This window comes from Acartia tonsa, chromosome 15 (genome assembly GCF_053477335.1).
Source record: "Acartia tonsa isolate MP-2025a chromosome 15, ASM5347733v1, whole genome shotgun sequence".
Lineage (NCBI taxonomy): Eukaryota > Metazoa > Arthropoda > Copepoda > Calanoida > Acartiidae > Acartia > Acartia tonsa.
In genome coordinates, this window is record NC_137274.1 from 20,940,114 (window position 1) to 20,961,223 (window position 21,110).

A 21,110-nucleotide genomic window follows, 5' to 3' on the forward strand; every position below is an offset into this window, starting at 1 on the left:
AGCTTTAATTTCCTTATAATAAACTTCGCCCCTAGCCTCTAGGGGCTTTGCCCTAAGAGTTGATCAAAAAAAATTTAGGCAAATTTCGTAAAAGGACCAAGAAAATCTTCTGCATAAAAAAGGACCAAGGAAATCTTCTGCATAAAAAAAGGACCAAGGAAATCTTCTGCAAAAAAAAAAAATGGGAGGTATTTTTTTATTTTTTGGGGGGTTGGGGGTGTCCCAGCCCCCAAGAAATAGCCTAAAACCACCACAGGACCAGTAGGTATATTCCTTATAGAGTAGAATCCGATCTGTTCAGTGGTTACCGAGATCTTAAGCTTCAGACGGATGGACGGACGGACGGACAGACAGACAGACAGACAGACAGACATCAAGCTACTTTGTATTATAGATAAGACCTGGGAGGGAGGGGACATTGGGTTGTTTATGACACTATTCCCCAAAGTTTTATGATAACGTTTTCTTATTCGTTGACATAACAAATTTGGGACTTGATTGGTTGGTTCATTAGGTTTGCTTCAAAACATTTCAACCACTAATAAAAATCTACAGAAGGGATAAATTTGTGTAACATCATTGGGGATGTACATCAATTTATCAGCAATTGTCCTATCCCTTTAGATTCCTGGAACATACACACACAAAAAAGAACCATATTGGCTCGGCAGTTAGCGAGATCCTTTATATATAATTTATATATGTCAATGTACGTCTGGATTAGTATGCTTCGCTATTTATCTATGTTTTCATCCTTGTAAAAAGCGAAGTTTTTCTATAATTAGGGTCGGTCCGTACGTTCGTCCGTAACGGATAGCTCTTTTCGTTAATTTTGGCATGTTATAATTGACCTATCGATTTTAAACTTTGCGTGGCGATTCCTGTAGAAGTTCGGTACGAGTTAGAAAGCCAAGCAACTCTATAATCGTTACCAGAAAGTCCGTACGTCCATTTTAAACATGTTGCTTTTTAAATTTTATTAACAAAAAAATTTATGTGATAAAATTATCCGATTGATCGGATTTTTGGAATACTTATTCCTAGGCCAACAAAGTACATTGCTATAAGCAAAGCATCTCTATAATCAAGTCTTAAAAATGTAAGTATGTCCTTAAACAATATCCTATATCTAAGCAGTTTTTTAACTTATTTACTTACAATTTTTTTTTCGTTCTACTCTATACATTTAGATTCTGTTTATTTAGTCCTGACACTCCAATTAATGTTCGTTTGTCCTACCATTTCAGAACTGAGCTTTTATGGAAGTTGTCATCCTTGTTTTTTCTCTATTTTAGTTTAGCAATATAAGCAATATTTCTGTTTTCAGAGAAAAAAAAATCAGCAATCCAGAGGTGGATTCTTAAAAAAAATTTGCCCCACCTATCGCTTAGTGGGGCAAAATTGTTTTCGTAAAAAATCCTCCAAAATCACATAAAAAAATACAAAAATTTAATTAAATCTTATGTTAATAACCCTTCTATGATTTTGTTTAATTTTTGTAGATTTTTAATGTGATTTTGGTGGATTTTTCATGAAAAAATTTTGCCCCACTAAGCGATTAGTGGGGCCAATTTTTTTTAAATATCCACCTCAGGTCAAATATCTAAAGAAATACGACAATGGCTGATAAATTAATGTACATCGCCAATAATTATATCCCTTGTGTAGGGGTTGAAGCATTCACACATTAAAATTAATACAAATACCGATCAAAGATTGAATAGCGCCTATGGACTAGAATCCCGTTCTAATGAAACTGAAATTAAACTTAAAATTTAGATTTTAATATCAGTGGAAAATTGTCTGTAATACGATGCTATACATGATTTTTTAGTATGGCTGAGAACCGGTTCTAATCCAGCGGATATTAATCGGTTTTGATTGGTTGGTTAATTAAGTTGCGTGTTCGAACGTTTCAATCACTAATTCTAATCTACAGAAGGGGTAATTTTAAGTATCGTCATTTGGGGTGTACATCAATTAATCGGCCATTGTCTTATCCCTTTAGATTCCTGGGGTAAGTAATAAATATAATAGATCTAATTTATTTTTTTTTGTCAGAAAATTATTGAACATCTGTATATCTATCTATCTATTTTCATGTATTTTCCTATAATATAAAGTAGTAAGCGTTTTTTGTCTGTCCCGAAGGATCTCGCTAACCGCTAAACCGATATTGTTCTTCTTTACAGTGAAGCTTCTTATAGGTCCTAGGAAGGTTTTAAACTATTTTTGGGGAGGGTGTCTTCGCCTTCTCTTTTAAAACTTAAATTTAAATGGGATTAGGTCGAGTTTTCCCCCTCCTACCTTAAGTGTCCCTTGATGCTTCTAGGGGGCGTAGCCGCTAGTAAATACAGTAACATGATGTTTTTTTGACTGTCTGTTTGTCTGTCTGTCTGTCTGTTTGTCTGTCTGTTTGTCTGTCTGTTTGTCTGTCTGTTTGTTTGTCTGTTTGTCTGTCTGTTTGTCTGTCTGTTTGTCTGTCTGTTTGTCTGTCTGTTTGTCTGTATGTTTATCTGTCTGGAAAAAAAGTTTTATTTTTTTTATATTAACAACGTTTTCTATATTTATCCCCTAGCAGAATTCTGTAACTATACTGAGAGACAGACGGATAATCCATAATTTTGATGTTTAACAGTCAATAGAGTCCATGTGTCCATCTAGCCGTACGGAATAAACTGACTTATTGACAGACAGACAATGTTAACTATACAAAAACTTCGCTAATAAAATCTTTTTTAATAAAATATGTTTGTGGAAAAAAAACATAAAAAAGCTAGTATTACAATAAAAAAAAAACATTGTTTGCTGAAAGCTGTGTTGTTTATTTTATATCAGAGAGAGAGAGGGGACAATAGGCTGTTTATTACACTAGGCCTCAAAGTTTTTTAATTCGTTGGCTTAACAACTACGGCGACTATAGTGAATTTTGATTGGTTGATTCTTTAACTTGAGTGAACAAATATTTCAACCACTAATTTTAGAGAACGTGTAATTAATAATTATTGGGGATGTATATCAATTTATCGTCCATTGTCTTATCCCTTTAGATCCTTAATTTTACATTCATGTTCATAATTAGCGCGGCAAAAAAAGCCAAAAAATCCACGAAAATTTAGATAAAAACCTTCACAAAATCACAAAACGTTTAATAAGCTTTCCTGTAAAGGTCATTCATTATCCTATTGTATAAAGTAGTAAGCTTTTTTTTGTCTGTAGCGAAGGATTTCGCTAACCGCTGAACCGATAGAGTTCTCCTTTAAAATAAAGCATTTTATATGATCATGGAAGGTTTATATTTTAAGGGAGGGTATCTCCACCATCCAAAGATAGATTTTTTTCCTTTTTCCTTTTTTTTCAAGTGCTCCTAGAGGCCTCTAGGGGCGTATCCGCTAGTGGTTTATAAATATATATATATATTATTACTTGGACGTTGCACTAGATTTTCATGCACTCTGATAAAGTAATGTTACCCCCTAAACAACGATACCCCCATCAACCTTATTATACCATCACCTCCTCTTATACTAAATGAGGTCCACATTAACAAGCTAAATTGACGACAAATTTTCCCCTGTCAATATAACCATTCGTACAGACAAACATAAAGTTTAAAAAATGAGTAACTTTGCTCCTAACACTGATAGTATATTTGGGATGTTTGTTAGGGAGGGAGGGAACATTGGGCTCTTTATTACACAAGTCCCCAAAGTTTTATAATAACATATCTTATTCTTTAGCTTGATAATTTTGGGAACTTTTATTGAATTTTATTGAATTTCAAACTTTGCATGGAGATTCCTGTAATATAGTTCGGTACTATTTAGAAAGCGTAGCAACTCTATAATCACTACCAGAATGTCCGTACGTCCGTTTTAGACATGTTAATTTTCAACTTTTTTAACAACACATTTTTATGTGATAAAACAAACCGATTGATTTGATTTTTTAAATATAAATTCCTAGGACAACAAAGTACAATGTTATAAGCGAAGCATATCTAATCAAGTACTAAACTTGTAAGTATGTCCTTAAACAATATCCTGTATTTAAGCAGTTTTTCAACAAATTTACTTATAATTTTGCTTTGACTGTTATATATTTATATTCTGATTATTCAGTTCTGACACTCTTCAAGTGTTAATGTCCGTTTGTCCTACCGTTGCAGTGCTTCGCTTTTATGGATGTTGTCATCCTTGTTTATTGTTAGTTTAACAACTTTAGGAACTTTTATTAAATTTATATTGGTTGTTTTTTATTAAGTTGAGTGACCAAACGTATCAACCACTAATTATAATATAAAGAAAGGATAATTTTGTGCATAATCATTGGAGATGTACATCAAATTATAGGCCATTGTCTTATCCCTTTAGATCTCTGATTATATAAACAGGTGTAAGAATATAATATAGCTTATTAAACATACATACATAGATGGATATAGAATATACATACGTGGATATTGTTACAGGGTAATTTTGCCATAAAGGGGTAGTTTCACAAAATGCATTTGAACTTAATTTAATGAACCACATATTTTTTGCTAGCGTTGAGTTAAATTATATGTATATGGCATATATTTGAAAGAATTTCAATTTTCTACCACGTAGTTTTTAAAATATCAAGACTTGAAAATCGTCTTTTTGTGATATATGCAATTTAAAAAGACGATTTTCAAGTCTTGATATTTTAAAAACTACATGTTAGAAAATTTAAATTCTTTCAATTACATGCCATATAAATGCAGTTTAACCAATTAACCAGGAAAAAATATGCGGTTCACTAAATTAAGTTCAGATGCATTTCGTGAAACTACCCCTTTGGGCTGCTAATATAGTACCTAGATATTGGTCAATACGATTAACCAGGGCAAGGGGAGGGGATGGGGTAAAGTAAAGGGGGTAAGGGATCTAAAGGGATAAGACAATAAATTTATCTACAAACCCAATGTTAATAAACAAAATTATCCCTTCTCTAGATAAAAATTAGTGGTTGAAACGTTTAAACGCTCAACTTGATGAACGAACAATAAAAGTCCCCAAAGTATAATCTAAGTGAACGAATAAGAAAACGTTATTATACAACTTTGAGGGGAAAGTGTAATAAACAGCTCATTGTCCCCTCTCTCTCTCGGACTATATCCATATATTCTATATCCATACAAGTATATATATGTGTGTGTGTATTTGTGTGTATGTGTGTGTATGTGTGTGTGTGTGTGTGTATGTGTGTGTGTATGTGTATATGAAGACCTTTAGCAAATAACAGGAAAAAAGGAACTGTTTTTAGTGTTTTTAAAAATCCAACATTTTTACACTATTTACACATTTCAAATACTTTTTAATCTTTATAAATTATGAAAAATCAAAAAAAAGTCTGTTATATCTTGAAGTATTAAGTTTTTTCTTAGTCATACTGAAAAATTATGTCTAGCATTGTATTGTATCTAGTTCTCTATGAATATTAAAAAGAGAGATTTTCCCAAAGTGTTTTAATAACATTTTCGAACACAGTAATAGTGTCTGACTTATTATGACGTAACAAAAAAAATTAGCCAATGAGAGGCCGTTATTGACCAATGGTGAAATTTATAGTGGCCTCTCATTGGCTATTTTTTTTTGTTACGTCATAATAAGTCAGACACTATTACTGTGTTCGAAAATGTTATTAAAACACTTTAAAACACTAACAAAAAAAATTAGCCAATGAGAGGCCGTTATTGACCAATGGTAAAATTTATAGTGGCCTCTCATTGGCTAATTTTTTTTGTTACGTCATAATCAGTCATACACTATTACTGTGTTCTACATTTTCTTATTCGTTGGCTAACCTACTATGGGGACTTTTACACAATTCTGATTAGTTGGTTTATTCAGTATAGTGTTCAAAGGTTTCAACCACTAATTCAATCTTCAGAAGGGTTAATTTTGTATTTCAACATTGGGGATGTACATTCATTTATCGGCTATTGTCTTATCCCTTTAGTTCCTTAAGTTCTACCATAAAATCTTCACTTAACTTTTCCTTTATCCCATTGAAAAAAAACACACTTAGACATGCTGTAATCTACAGGGAGGGAGGGAATATTGGGCTGTTTATTACACTAGTCCCAAAAGTTTTATAATAACATTCACTTATTCGTTGGCTTAACAACTTTGGGGAATCCAATTTGAGTGTCCAACATTTCAACCTCTAATTTTAATCTAAAGAAGGGATAATTTTTTGCTTAATCATTGGGGATGTTTAGAATTTATCGACCATTGTCTTATCCCTTTAGATCCCTGTGTATTATAACATAATATTAACAGGAAAGAATTCAACTGTTATTCTTGGGACATTAAGATTTCTGGAACAGCTACTTAGGCATACATGGGATTAAAATACTTCTTACTGTTAGGTAAACACTTGATAGATAGATAAGTAGATATGGGTACCAGTGTAATTTATAATATAGTGTCCCCTCCCTCCCCTATAAAACATCCATCTGAGATACTAAGACCTCTAGGGTCATTTTAAAATATGGGAGGGTATAATTTTCATACCTATTCCCCTACCCCTTTACCACCTACAAAAATCTTTAATATTAGTCCGGCAATTGCGAGATCTTAATGGATAAACAAAAAATCCATACTACTTGAAGGGATGGAATATTAGACCATGCATTCCCAAAGTTTTAAAACATATGCTCTTTATCTAGATAAAGGATTTAAATATTCAAAAGTTGTACATCATAATGGGGGGTGTACAACATAAATTTATCATCCATTGTCTTATCCCTTTAGATCCTTGGTGTACTTTATTAAATCTGTAATCATAACAAGGGGTAATTTTGTTAATTGTAATTGATTGTGTAAATATATTGTCTATTGTCTTATTGGGGTGTAGTCCCTTTCGTGGCAAAGCCTCTTAAGGGGCGATTTTGCAATCACCTAACCAAACTTAACCTAGCCTAACCTAAAATAACCTATTAAAAGCTACTGTAAAAATACGACGAATCGCCCCTTAAGAGGCGTTGTCACGAAAGGGACTATACCCGTCTTAATATTCCTGGATAATTCTAAAATAGCCTGCGGCATTTTAGCTGCTGACGTGCGGCTGCCGAGCCCTATCTACTTTCATAAATTAAGTTGTCCCAATGTCTACTTTCACAGGGAGGGAGGGAGGGGACATTGGGCTGTTTAATACACTAGTCCCCAAAGTCTTTTAATAACATTTTCTTATTCGTTAGCTTAACAACCTTGGGGACTTTTATTGAATTTTTATTAGTTGGTTCATTCAGTTGAGTGTTCAAATGTTTCAACCCCTAATCTTAATCTACAGAAGGGGTAATTTTGTGTATAATTATTGGATATGTACATCAATTTATCGGCCATTGTCTTATCCCTTTACATACCTGACTATGTTTACTTTCATGTTATATATATTTCACGCAAGAATTTAGAGAACAAAATATTGGAAATTTTCCAGTGCGGCTTTGAAACCGATTAATATCCGCTCTGGATTAGAACCTGTTCTAAGCCATACAGAAAAATCTTGTATAGCATGGTATTACAGATAATTTCATACTAAAATTAAGATAAATATCATATTATTATACTAATTAATACCAGTTTTGTTAACCTGGGCCTGTGATTTATAACTTTTTTAATAACATTTTTTTATGTGACATAATTAACCGATTGCACTGATTTTTGGAATACTTATTCCTTATACAACAAAGTATTGTGCTATAAGCGAAGCATCTCTATAATCAAGTCCTATAAATATAAGTAAACACTATCCTGTATTTAAGTAGTTTTTCAACAAATTTACTTAATTCAATTTTGTTTTGACTTTTATACATTAATATTCTAATTATTCAGTTCTGACACTCTACAAGTGTACTAGCCCTGCGGGGTAACCTAGTTCCCGATGTAACCTAATCTTAAGAGCCCTTAATTTATAAACAAACAAAAATCTACCCCACTCCCCTTATTAAAAAGTTATTCAAAACTGGCGGCTTCAAATTATAATTGGCTTTATACTCACATATCATTTTCGGAAAGTATATACTTTCCGGAAGCCAATCTTTATGAGGAAGGTATTTTTAGAAAGGGGAAAATGTGTAGAAAACACCCATGTAAATTAGAAAATCCGCAGAAACCATTTTTAAAAGTTATTGGCAAACATTTGCAATGTTAATTTGCAAAATTAATTTTATGCCCTAAATGACATATTCTGAAATAAATCTTTTATGAAAGTTTATTATCTTTGAGTTTAGGACATGCTTAAGACGTAAAAAATATTTTCAGTGTTACTTTTTTCGCCCTACATGTGAAAAAAGGCATTACTCACATTTTATTATAGAAAATTGCATATAAACAAAATAATTATTTTTTTCTACAGTCAACACAAAAATTGGCATAAAATCTTTCATTTTAAATGTAAAAGTCAGATAAAGAATCCTTGTTAGAGCAAATAAAGTGCAAAAAGTAACCAAGACGTTTTAGCAAAGTATGAATATCTAATGAAATAGATACTTTTAAATTTTGATATACATATCAGATAAAAATATATAAAAAAGAGATCAAAAACTATAAAACAAGGTATATATTTTTTTCACTCTGTCACTGAATAAAAAGCACTTTTAGGTTTGATTTTAACTAATGCAGCACTTAAACACTCATTTTTCAAGGTAAATAAACAAAATAAATGCAATTATACAATTAAGTCAGTTTAATAATACAGTAAGCCTTTTTGTAGCAATTTTTTTGTTGTTGAAATTATTCTTTATTTCTATAATAAATTGTATTAAAATCTAATGATTTGAAAATTCGTAATTAAGAACTTCATTTTTACACTGTTTTGACATATAAATTACAAAGAAAAAGATTAAATTCTTTAAGTTTGAATAATACTTTATATATTTACATAATAAAAACATTAAAATTGTTAAAGATTAAAAAAAAAGATAAAAATAAGTAATTTTTAAAATCATTTTGTGTCGTCTTCATAAACTATTTCCACTTTTATATTTTAGTCTGGTAGAATTCATAATTATAAATAACCTTTCTTAAGCATATATTTGTTTTATTGAAATCAATTATAAGAATGTAAAACATTTTTTGATTGATTTAATATTAACAACTCACCTAACATTTTGTTATTTTACTTTTTTTTGAAACTCTTTTATTCTTATTAATAATTCTATTTAACACAAAAAGCTCATAGGGAGTTGATAACCTTTATTTCTTGCTTTGTATTCTAATCAGGTATTTTATTTGACTATTTTTTAAAAAACTATACAGCATGCATGTTTGTGTCAATAATGAAGACATTACGGGTTTTTATGTACAAAAATTTGTTTAAAAGCAAGAAAAAAATATAATCTTTCTTTCTTTTCGTAGTTTTATATATGTCTGTATTTTGGTTTCTAAAAAAAGTACTATACCAACAAACATGCATGCCTGAAAATTAGTTTCAATATTCGTATTAAACAGGAAAAAGAAACTAAGTCGTCGTTATAATTATTGTTTGTCATTTTTGGTGTAAGGTTTTTTTTTAATGAAACTTTTTTGGATCTCGTGAATTCGATTTCTGCGGATTTTCTGGTTGCCAGAAATGAAATCTACGCATCTTTTTTAGCTAGATGGCATTTGTCTGGTTAAGATTGGATAAAAAATTCTTTGGTTGGTTAAATTTAATAAGTGTGTACTGGGAAGGGTAGAAAAATAGCTTTAAACCCCCCAAAGAATTAAATCTAAAAATTATGTTTCCTAGCATCCCAGGACTTATGTTAAGCTTCCCTTCAATTGGAGGACTCTATTGGTTCAGTAGTTAATGAAATCTAAAGCTTCAGACTAAAAAAACTTTTCAGGTTATTTAATTTTCTATGTATGCAAGAATTTCATGTTGTTTCAAGGTGTTCGTACACATTTGCAGATAAATTATAAAAGCAAGTCAATAATTATAAAGTAACAGGATGTATGTCTGTTTGTACTAAAGGATCTTGCTATTAGCTGATCCAATATGGTTCTCCATTATGTAGCTGTAGTTTCCATTAGCTTGTAGGTCCTGGGAAGGTTTATAACTATTTTTGGGAGGGTACCACTACCCTCCCAAGATAAATCTTACCTAAAAAAATTTTTACTTTTTAAAACATAAATTGAAACTCAAACCCACTAGCTCAATTAGATGCATAGCTGCAAGTAATATATGAAGGAGTAACGTTTTTTTTTATTTGGGAAGTTTTAAAATGGTTTTAAGGTAATTTCAAATTTAAAAATTGTATCAGAAATTAAGAGAGAGAGAGAAAAAAGGAGAAATAGCTACAGAGAATGAGAATAAAACGAGAAAGAAAGAGAGAAAGAAAAGAAAGAAATATAAGTGAGAGAGTGAGAAAGAGAAAGAGAGAGAGAGAGAGAGAGAGAGAGAGAGAGAGAGAGAGAGAGAGAGAGAGAGAGAGATAGTGAGAGAGAGAGAGAGAGAGAAAGAGAGAAAGAGAGAGAGAGAAGAAGAGAAAGAGAGAGAGAGAGAGAGAGATAGAGAGAAAGAGAGAGAGAGAGAGAGAGAGAGAGAGAGTGAAAGAGAGAGAAAGAGTGAGCGGAAAGAGAGAGAGAGAGAGAGAGAGAAAGATAGAAAGGAGGAGACAAAGTTAGAGATTAATTTCTGCTGAAACATTTGGACACAAGTAAGTGCTAACTCCAAGGATCTAAAGGGATAAGACAATGGCCGATAAATTAATGTACATCCCCAATGATGATAAATAAAATTATTCCTTCTGTTTATTACAATTAGGGCTTGAAAAGTTCCCAAAAATATTAAGGCAACATCAAATCATTAGGAAATCATTATTAAAACACTTTGGGGACAAGTGAAATTGTATATTAATATTATTGGTTAAAAAGTTTTGACACTGATAATTTAAATTAAGATTTTGATAAAAAGTACCTAAATTAATGAAGAATTATATGACTTTGGGTACCAGTGTAATTAACATCCCAATGTCCCCTCCCTCCCTGACCTTGCTAGTGTTGACACCTTAGAATTTCAAACAAATATATGAGGTAAAAAAAATCTGGGAGGGAGGGGACAATGGTCTTTTTATTGTACTAGTCCCCAAAGTTTTAAAATAACGTTTTCTTATTCGTTGGCTCAAAAACTCTAGAAACTTTTGAAAATTTATATATTGGTTGGTTCATTTAGTTGAATATTCAAACGTTTTGACCATTAATGGGGTAGTTTTGTGTATCATCATTGGGGATTTACAATATTATATCGACCACTGTCTTATATCCCTTTAGATTCCTGTCAAAAGGATGACATCATACATAGAAATCGAAGCTCAGCATATCAGACAGACGAACAGACAAACATTGACAATTATGAAGTCTGATAAAAATCAAACTAAAATGGTCACAAAAAAGGACATACTTACATTATTAGAATTATCAATTATAAAGATGCTTAGCTTATGACATTGTGCTTAGTTGTCATAGGAATGTTTAAAATATCCCCATTTACAAAGTTGTACCTAATTTTTACATTAATCATCGTGCAAAGCGTGAAATCCATGAGTCGATTTGTAATTTGAAGATTTTTTTTTAAATTTTGGAAGATTTATTATAATTTATTTTTATAGATATTTTTTCGGTTTTTAATCCTTCTGTAGATTAAAATTTTTGATTTTTACTGACGAAGACCAAACTGCATAAATTTTGTGTCACTTTTGATTCCTGTGACGTCATAAATTGAGGAAGAAGTGGGAAAAAAAACCTAAAAAAGAGATGGAGAATATGACGCCAAAAGTGGAGCAAAAGTTATGCAGTTTGGTCTTTGTCATTTTTACTCAACATATAAATTTTAAAGCTCTTACTTTAAAATAACTTTTCAGGACATTAGACTTTAAATTAGACTAGTAACCAAACTTTAATAATCAACTTCTCTTATTTGTTGGCTTTTATTGTATTGTACATCAATTTAATGTCCATTGTCTTATCCCTTAAGATCCCTGCTTTTAAATGAGAATTGATTGAGCGATCTAAAGAGATAAGACAATGGCCGATAAATTGATGTATATTCCCAATGATGTTACACAAAAATACCACTTCTGTAGACTACGTTTAGTGGCTGAAACATTTGGACACTCAAATAAATGAAGCAACCAATCCAAATTTAATAAAAGTCCCCAAGGTTGTTTAAAAATGTTTGTTTAAGACTTTGGGGACTAGTGTAATAAACCGCCCACTGTCCCCTCCCTCCATGTAGGTGATGAATGTTTTTAGAAAGGAATGAGTTATAAACAAATAAAACAAATTCACGGACACAACAAAGTACGGACCTCCCAAAGTAAGAGGAATCAGGGATTTAAAGGGATAAGACAATGGCCAATAAATTAATATCAATTCCCAGTGATGATTCACAAAATAACCTCTTCTGTAGATTTATATTAGTGGTTGAAACGTTTGAACACTGAACTTAATGAGCAATGAATCAAAATTCACTCAAGTCCCCTAAGTTGTTAAGCCAACAAATAAGAAATTGTTATTATAGAACTTTGGGGACTAGTGTAATAAATAGCCCATTGTCCCCTCTCTTTCTACAAATAAGTAGCCACTAGTCTATTGATAAATAATTAATAGTTACTTGTATATTTCTGCAGATATAAAATGTACAATTATAAGATTAAACCCAGTTTTCAAGCCCCGAGATGCCGAAGGCACGAGCAAAAAAAAATGGTTTTAATCTAATGATCGTACATTTTTATATTCATAGAAAACTGGATATAATACACTGCTAGACATAATTTTTCAGTATGGATAAGAACCGGTTTTAATCCACCGGATATTTATCAGTTTTGAAGCAATACAAGAATATTTTTTTTTTGCATCGTATTATAAAAAGCTTTCCACGGATATAGAGTGTACAATTATAAGATTAAAACCAGTTTTTTAAGCCCCAAGATGCCTAGGGCACGGACTAAAAAAATGGTTTTAATCTTATCAGTGTACATTATTATTTTCGTAGAAAGCTGGATATAATACGCTGCTAGACATAATTTTTCAGTATGGATAAGAACCGGTTTTAATCCACCGGATATTAATCAGTTTTGAAGCGATACAGGAATAGTTATTTCTCGCATTGTATTATAAACAGCTTTCCGCGGTTTTAATCTTATGAGTGTACATTATTATTTTCGTAGAAAGCTGGATATAATACGCTGCTAGATATAATTTTTCAGTATGGATAAGAACTGGTTCTAATCCACCGGATATTAATTAGTTTGAAAGTGATAAAGGAATAGTTATTTCTTGCATTGTATTAAAAACAGCGTTCCACCGTTTTAATCTTATGATTGTACATTTTTATATTTGTAGAAAGCTGGATATAATATAATGCTAGACATAGTTTTTTCGTATGGATGAGAACCGGTTCCTATCCACCAGATTCGAATGAATACGAGAAATTCTATTCTAACCCTCCGCTATCAGAAGAACAGTGCACATTAAAATTTCTGGGAACTTTTGCGGACTAAAAAAACAAGGAAAACAACATCCATAAAAAGCGTGCTCAATGATCAGCAATAAAAAAAAATTTACGCCTATCTCTAAAAATAGCTAAGAAAATTACGCTTCCCCAAAGGCATTGCGTTTAAATTCTCTCTAAATTTTATAAAAATGTACGAAATTATTTATTCTAGGGGCATGCGATTGACTTTTTAATTTTAAAAAAATGAGAAGGGAGGGATTTTAAAATGGGTAATTTCTCTTGAGAGGGTTGAGGTATCTTTTCAAAAATATTTCTAGGACCTTTAAGAAGATTCATTGTAAAGGAGTTCCAGAACAGTACAGCGGTTAAGGAGATCTTAATCTACAAACACGCATCAACAAACAGACAGACAGAAAGACATCCTGTTACTTTAATATAAAAAACGACAAACGTTGGTGCCTTAAAACAAGAATTCATTATGAAAAAACTTTGTGTTAAAACAAAGATGACAACATCCATTAAAGCGAAGCTCTAAAATCAGAAGGAAGGACAAACGAGCATTAACTCTCATAAAGTGTCAGAACTTAATAAGCAGAATATTAATTTGTACGTCTAAACAAAATTGTACATACATAAATACAGGATACAATAAAAGGACATACTTTCAATTTTTGGATTCAATTATAGAGTTGCTTCACCTAAAATAGTTTACCTTGTTGTCCTAGGAATCATTATTCCAAATATCAGGTGAATAGAATTATTATATCATACAAAATTTGTTGTCAAAAAAGTAAAAAAGAATAGCAGCATGTTTAAAACGGATGGACGTACGGACTTCCTGGTAACGATTATAGAGTTACTACGCTTTCTTAATTGTACCTAACTGTTATAGGAATCAACATGCAACATTTAAACATACAGATTTTCGTATAGACGGACGGACGTGCGGACGGAAAGACCCTAATTATAGAAATGCTTGGCTCTTAAAAACTTTGCGTTAAAAATGTTTTTCTTTCATTAATAACTTTCAATTTAAGAATGTCTTTGTGTACAGGGATCTAAAGGGATAAGACAATGGCCGAAAAAATGTTGTACATCCCTAATGATAATAAACAAACTTGCCCCTTCGATAGATAACAGATAGTGGTTGAAACGTTTAGACACTCAACTAACCAATCGAAATTCAATAAAAGTCCCCAAAATTGATAAGCCAACTAAAAAGACAATGTTATTATAAACTTTGGGGACTAGTGTAATATACAGCTCAATGTCCCCTCCCCCCCAGCTTTGTGTGGCACCAGGGAGTTGAAGGGATAAGACATTGGACAATAAATTGATCCACGTCCCCAATGTTTATAAACAAAAAAACCTATATAATGAACTAGCGGCTACGCCCCTAGAGGAATCTAAAAGTTTTTTTCTATTTACGTTAAGATTAGCTGTATATTAAAAGTGTTTTTTTTCGATTTTTCAAATTCACAAAGCTTTGGGTACTAGTGTAATTTAAATGGTCAAATGTCCCCTCCCGGCCTCCCTGATAAGGACAATAGAATTTAAACAAGGATGACAACATCCTTAAAAGCGAGGCTAATCTTTCTATAATACAAAGTAGAATGATGTCTGTCCGTCTGTCTGTCTGTCCGTCCCTTAAGATCTCGGTAACCAATGAACCGATCGGATTCTACTCTTCAGGGAATATACCAACTGTTCCTGTGTTGGTTTTAGGATATTTTCTTGGGGGGGGTGGGACACCCCCAACCCCTCCAAAAACAAAAACAAAATCCCCCTCCCCCTTTTTTTACTGAAGATTTAAGATTTCCTTGGTCCTTCTTTTACGAATTTCGCCAAAAATTTTTTTGATCACCTCTTGGGGCAAAGCCCTAGAGGCTAGGGGCGAAGCCGTTATTATATTTAAAAGTAACAGGATGTATTTCTGTCTGCGTGTACTAAAGCATCTCGATAATTGCTAGCCCAAAATAGTTCTATTTTCAGTGATGCTATACATAGGTCCTGGAAAGGTTTGTAACACTTTTGGGGATTTTTATAAATGTTGGATTTTATTTAGTAGATTTTTTTATCGTTGGAAGATTTTTTATTCGTTTCAAAATTAATATCAGATAAAAGAACTTATTTCAAAATTATAAAAAGGCAACCAAATTTTTTCGCCAACGAGTCTAAGAGTATTTTTTTTCATGTTAGTTTTATAAGAAAACATTTTTTTTAGGGAAGGAGGATTTTTTTCCGCTAGAAAACCAAATCGGTGCAGCAGTTAGCAAGATCTTGAGAAAATATTCTCTTTCTATCTCGTTTTCCACAGGGATCTAAAGGGATAAGACAATAGACTAAAAATTGGTATGCATTCCTAGTTCAATGTATAAAAAACTTTGGGTACCAACATTATTTATAGTATAACGTTTATAAAACTTTGGGTGCCAATATAATTTACAGTCCAATGTATATAAAACTTTGGGTACCCATGTAATTTATAGTTCAATGTATATAAAACTTTGGGTACCAATGTAATTTAAAGACCAATGTATAAAAAACTTTGGGTACCAACATAATTTATAGTATAACGTGTATAAAACTTTGGGTACCAAATAATTTACAGTTTCATGTATATAAAGCTTTGGGGACCAATATAATTTGCAGTCAAATGAATAAAAACTTTGGGTACAAATATAATTTACAGTCCAAGGTATATAAAACTTTGGGTACCAATAAAATTTAAAGTATAATGTACATAAAACTTTGGGTACCAACATTACTTTTAGTATAACGTTTATAAAACTTTGGGTACCAAAGTAATAAAGTAATCTACAGTTCAATGTATATAAAACTTTGGGTACCAAATAATTTACAGTCAAATGATTATAAAACATTGAGTACCAAATAATTTACAGTTTCATGTATATAAAACTTTGGGGAATAAAATAATTTGCAGTCAAATGAATAAAAACTTTGGGTACCAATATAAATTACAATCCAATATATATAAAACTTTGGGTACCATATAATTTACAGTCCAATGTAATTAAAACTTTGGGTACTAATATAATTTACAGTTTAATGTATATACTTTGGGTACCAAAATTATTTATAGTATAACGTTTATAAAACTTTGGGTGCCAATGTAATTTACAGTCCAATGTATAAAAAACTTTGGGTGCCAACATTATTTATAATATAACGTTTATAAAACTTTGGGTACCAATAAAATTTACAGTGTTATGTATTTAAAACTTTGGGTACTAAATAATTTACAGTTCAATGTATATAAAACTTTGGATACCAATGTATTTTACAGTCAAATGTATATAAAACTTTGGGTACCAACATTATTTATAGTATAACGTTTATAAAACTTTGGGTACCAATTGTAATTTACAGTCCAATGTATTTAAAACTTTGGGTACCAAATAATTTACAGTTTCATGTATATAAAAATTTGGGGACCAATATAATTTGCAGTCAAATGAATAAAAAACTTTGGGTACCAATATAATTTGCAGTCAAATGAATAAAAACTTTGGGTACCTACATGATTTACCAATATCCCCTCCATCCCCTGCTTCCTCTCCCTAAGGAATAATAAACAATAATTTTAGTGAAATAGAAAAAAAGATTTCTAGTAATTCATAAAAGTATATTTTCACAGTAGAATTTTGGTTCAGTAGTTAGCGAGATTTTTCGCTACACAGAGATAGACAGTCTGAAAGATATCCTGTTACTTTAGGGAGTTGGGGAGGGAATTGGTAGCTCCCTCCCAAAAAATAGCTATAAACCTTCTCAGGACCTATGAGAAGCTACATTGTAAAGGAGAACCATATTGGTTGAGCAAGATCCTTCGGTACAGACAGACACATAAAAATCCATATATCCATAAATATAGAATAGTCGAACACTAAAATTGAAACCCTTTTTTTTTACTGCATTACACTTTATCGTTCTCAAAATAGTTTTGATAGTCTTTTTTAATCTTCTGGGGGCATACATCAAGCCTATTACTTCATGTATAACCAGCTGTTTCGCCCCTAGCCTCTAGGAACTTTGCCCTAAGAGGTTTGATCAACCTAATTTTTTGTACTTAGATTTAAAAAGAAAACGTATAAAAGTAGTCGACCCCCTTTCTCAATTTTAGTTTTCTTTCTGGGGGGGGGGGGGGAGGTGTATTTTTCATTTTAGGAGGGGGGTTGGGGGTATCTTTATCCCCAAGAAAAAAGCTGAAAACTATCAGTAGGAGAAGTAGGTATATTCTCTAAATCGGTTCAGTGGTTACTAAGATCTGAAGCTTCAGACAGACAGACATTGTTCTACTTTGTATTATAAATATAGGATTTATGATCTGTTATTGCTGCATTACTTATGGACATTATTGTCCTCGTTTTTGCCAAGACAAATTATTTGGTAAAACCTGACTTGAGTAGAACAGTTGGGGAACTGAATATGTTGATGGTGGAACAAATAATGCCATTTCACGCGGTTGTACATGGTCATGCGTCATGTTGGAAGGGTGATGCAAATTTTAGATCCCAGATTTTGCAATTTGAGAAAAATTTATTTTTATATTATAGCAAATTAAATAATCTTGCAAGCATTGCTGTATTGTATATCAAAAAGTAATAAATCAAATAGCAAAAACTGAGATAACCATTCAAACACGACAAATGACGGGGTACACTTGCAAGAAATGTCATTATTTGGTCCACTATCAATATGTCAACAGTTCTACGGATACTAGTCAGAGAGAGAGGGAACAATTGACTGTTTATTACACTAGTCCCCATAGTTTTATAACAACGTTTTCTTATTTGTTTACTTAACAATTTTGGGAACTTTCCTGAGATTTGATTGGTTCATTCATTAAGTTGAGTGTTCAAACATTTAAACCACTAATTTTAATCCAAAAAAGGAGTAATTTTGTGTATTATCACAGGGGATGTACATTATTTTATCAACTAATGTCTTATTCCTTTAGATCCCAGGGTACTATTATTGAAGTGAGGGAAGGGGGTGAAGGATTCAACCACTCTCATATTTAATTTTTGTTTTTTCAAAAAATTTGAAAAGATTTTTTTTCTCTTTTGGTGATTCTTTTTGAGAGTAGCTATGTAACTAAAAATAAGATGTTTATACTTTGTAGTAAGAACAATTTCTAATGTCTGTGTTGTACAATATTTTGTTAAAGCCCTGATTGTAAATGAAATTAATCGAGAAAAAAAACTTATATCTAGCTCCTGTTGTAAAACAATAAATAAATCTTCTTGCGGGATTTATCAGACTATTCTTTCAGTAGACTTACCTAAAAAAAGCATAAAAATGAGATGTTTTCAAAAAGTTTGTTTGTGATATGAGTGAAAACATCATAAATTACTATAAAAAAAATAATTTTATATAGTTTAGATACTACTGGTAGCTCATTGATATAGGGAAAATTTTCAGCCGCCTATCATTTTTTTTATTAATAGCCTAGTAGTTCATATTTCTTTATGAACTTAGCTGACAGATGGATGACTGGATGGACATGCAGTTGGAAAATTAAATGGTCAAAGGGACAGTCTGCCAGACAAAGGCTAATTTTGGAGGGACAGATGGACATACAGAAAGACAGAGAGAATGACAATTTGAATTAAGAATATTTTGTTGTACAATTTGTTATATCTATGTTACCTTTTAGTTTATTATTTCATTGGGGAATGATTATATTTTAATTCGAGTGATACTCTAGAGAATCCAAAGCATCATATGTTTTTCATGGAATGTGATACTCCAACAACTCCTGGATATTAGGTTTAGTAACATCCAAGCAGACAACCAATCCATTGATTTCACAACCTTTGTATGCATGTACATGGTAATGAGATGCACTTGTTTATAGGCCATGACATTTCCCTTTCTCTAACTGATAGTTTCATTTTTAATATATCTAGTGTGGCGCATTGTGTACCAGATTCAAACCTAACACCTCCTCATCGGTAAGCAGGCATGCTATTTCTTACGCACTACCCACCTAATGGCTTGTTATGTTAGAAGAAAAAAAACGTTGGAAACAGTTTTCACAGAATGTACATGGACCTTATGGTGAGTTGGGAACATGCTTTCCCTAAATTAAATTAGTAGCTTCACATATTTAAAATTTTCAAATTACTTTTGGAGATAAATTTTTGTTTTTATTTTTAGAGTACCATTATCTAACCTCCTTTATTGTCTTTTATTGTATTTTCTAACTTTCAGGTGTTTTTTCTAGCCGCAGGTTAATGTCTATAAACTAAATGTATAATATTTTCCCCAACTGTATGTTATAAAAATATTAAAGTAATATATATAGAGTGATAAATAGCTATGAAACCATTTTCTTTTTCAAAGACCCGTGACGCTGCAGAAGGTTGTTTATAGATAAAAATTTTGCTTTCTCACTTAGCTGCTAGAAAGCTCATAAGCTGTCATTGGAATAAGATTTGAAGGAACTTTACTAATTAATCAAAACCACCGTATATTTTGGTATAAGGATTTGGGGGACCTTTATTATTAATTAAAGTCATGTGACCTAATGTACAAGAGTTAAAACAATTAAATCAAAAGATTTTAGTGTAAAACTATTTGTAAATAAGAGTATAAGAATAAGATATTGTTATCAACGACAAAAAATAAATGTTTTGCCTAATTTTTGTAAAAATTTAGAGCATATTTATCATTTAAAATCAATGCTATCTTTTCAAAAGTGTTTCCATTAATTTGATTGTGCTTTGTAAGCAAAACCTGTTTTTTATTATTTGTACTGTGTAATCTTATTTGAATATTTAATTCAAAGATAGCAATTTTTAAAAAAAATAACCTAAGATGAATGTCGGAATTTTCTTATTAAACATAATAATGTATATATAATTAGAATAGTAAGACCTTGAAAATAAGCAAAAAATTATTATATGATAATTATCAGTAAATCTAAAAGAATTTAAACGTAATTATTAAAAAGCTAGCTTCAAAAAATAATAATACATTTTTTATTCAAATACATTCTAACAAGGATGATGATATCAAGTTTAGCAACATTTAACAAATATGTCTTTCAAAAATCAGTTGATTTATTGAATAAAATATTGAAAATGTATATAGCAATTTACAGATTTTTATTATTTTCAGGAATTTAAAATAATTACATTCATTTGGTAACTCTAAAAGCAGAGTATAGCATGTATAGTGTCATAAATGAGCTACAATTTGAAATAATTTACATATATTTATTGGGATGAAATATCCTTTTATAAAAGGCAAATACAGATCGATTTTAATTACAAGTTCATTGAAAAAAATCCGGACTTTCTGATGGATAGACAAAGTGAATTATAGAGTAGCTTCGCTACTAAATATGACATATACACATACATGCGCTCTGGTTCAGTTCACATTGATATGGACAGTTAAACTATTTAGGAAAGTTGTAAGGAAGAAAGTTATCTATCTAGTACTAAGATAAAGATTTAAAAGCCTCCTAAAAAAAGAAATATATTTTTAAAAACAAATTAAATCTATAGTGCTGTTAACTTGAACTTTAATATTGTTATTATAAAAAATAGAAATAATCTTTACTTTCCGAAATAATTGTACTCAAGACAGCTTGTAATGAAATTACTATCCAGATT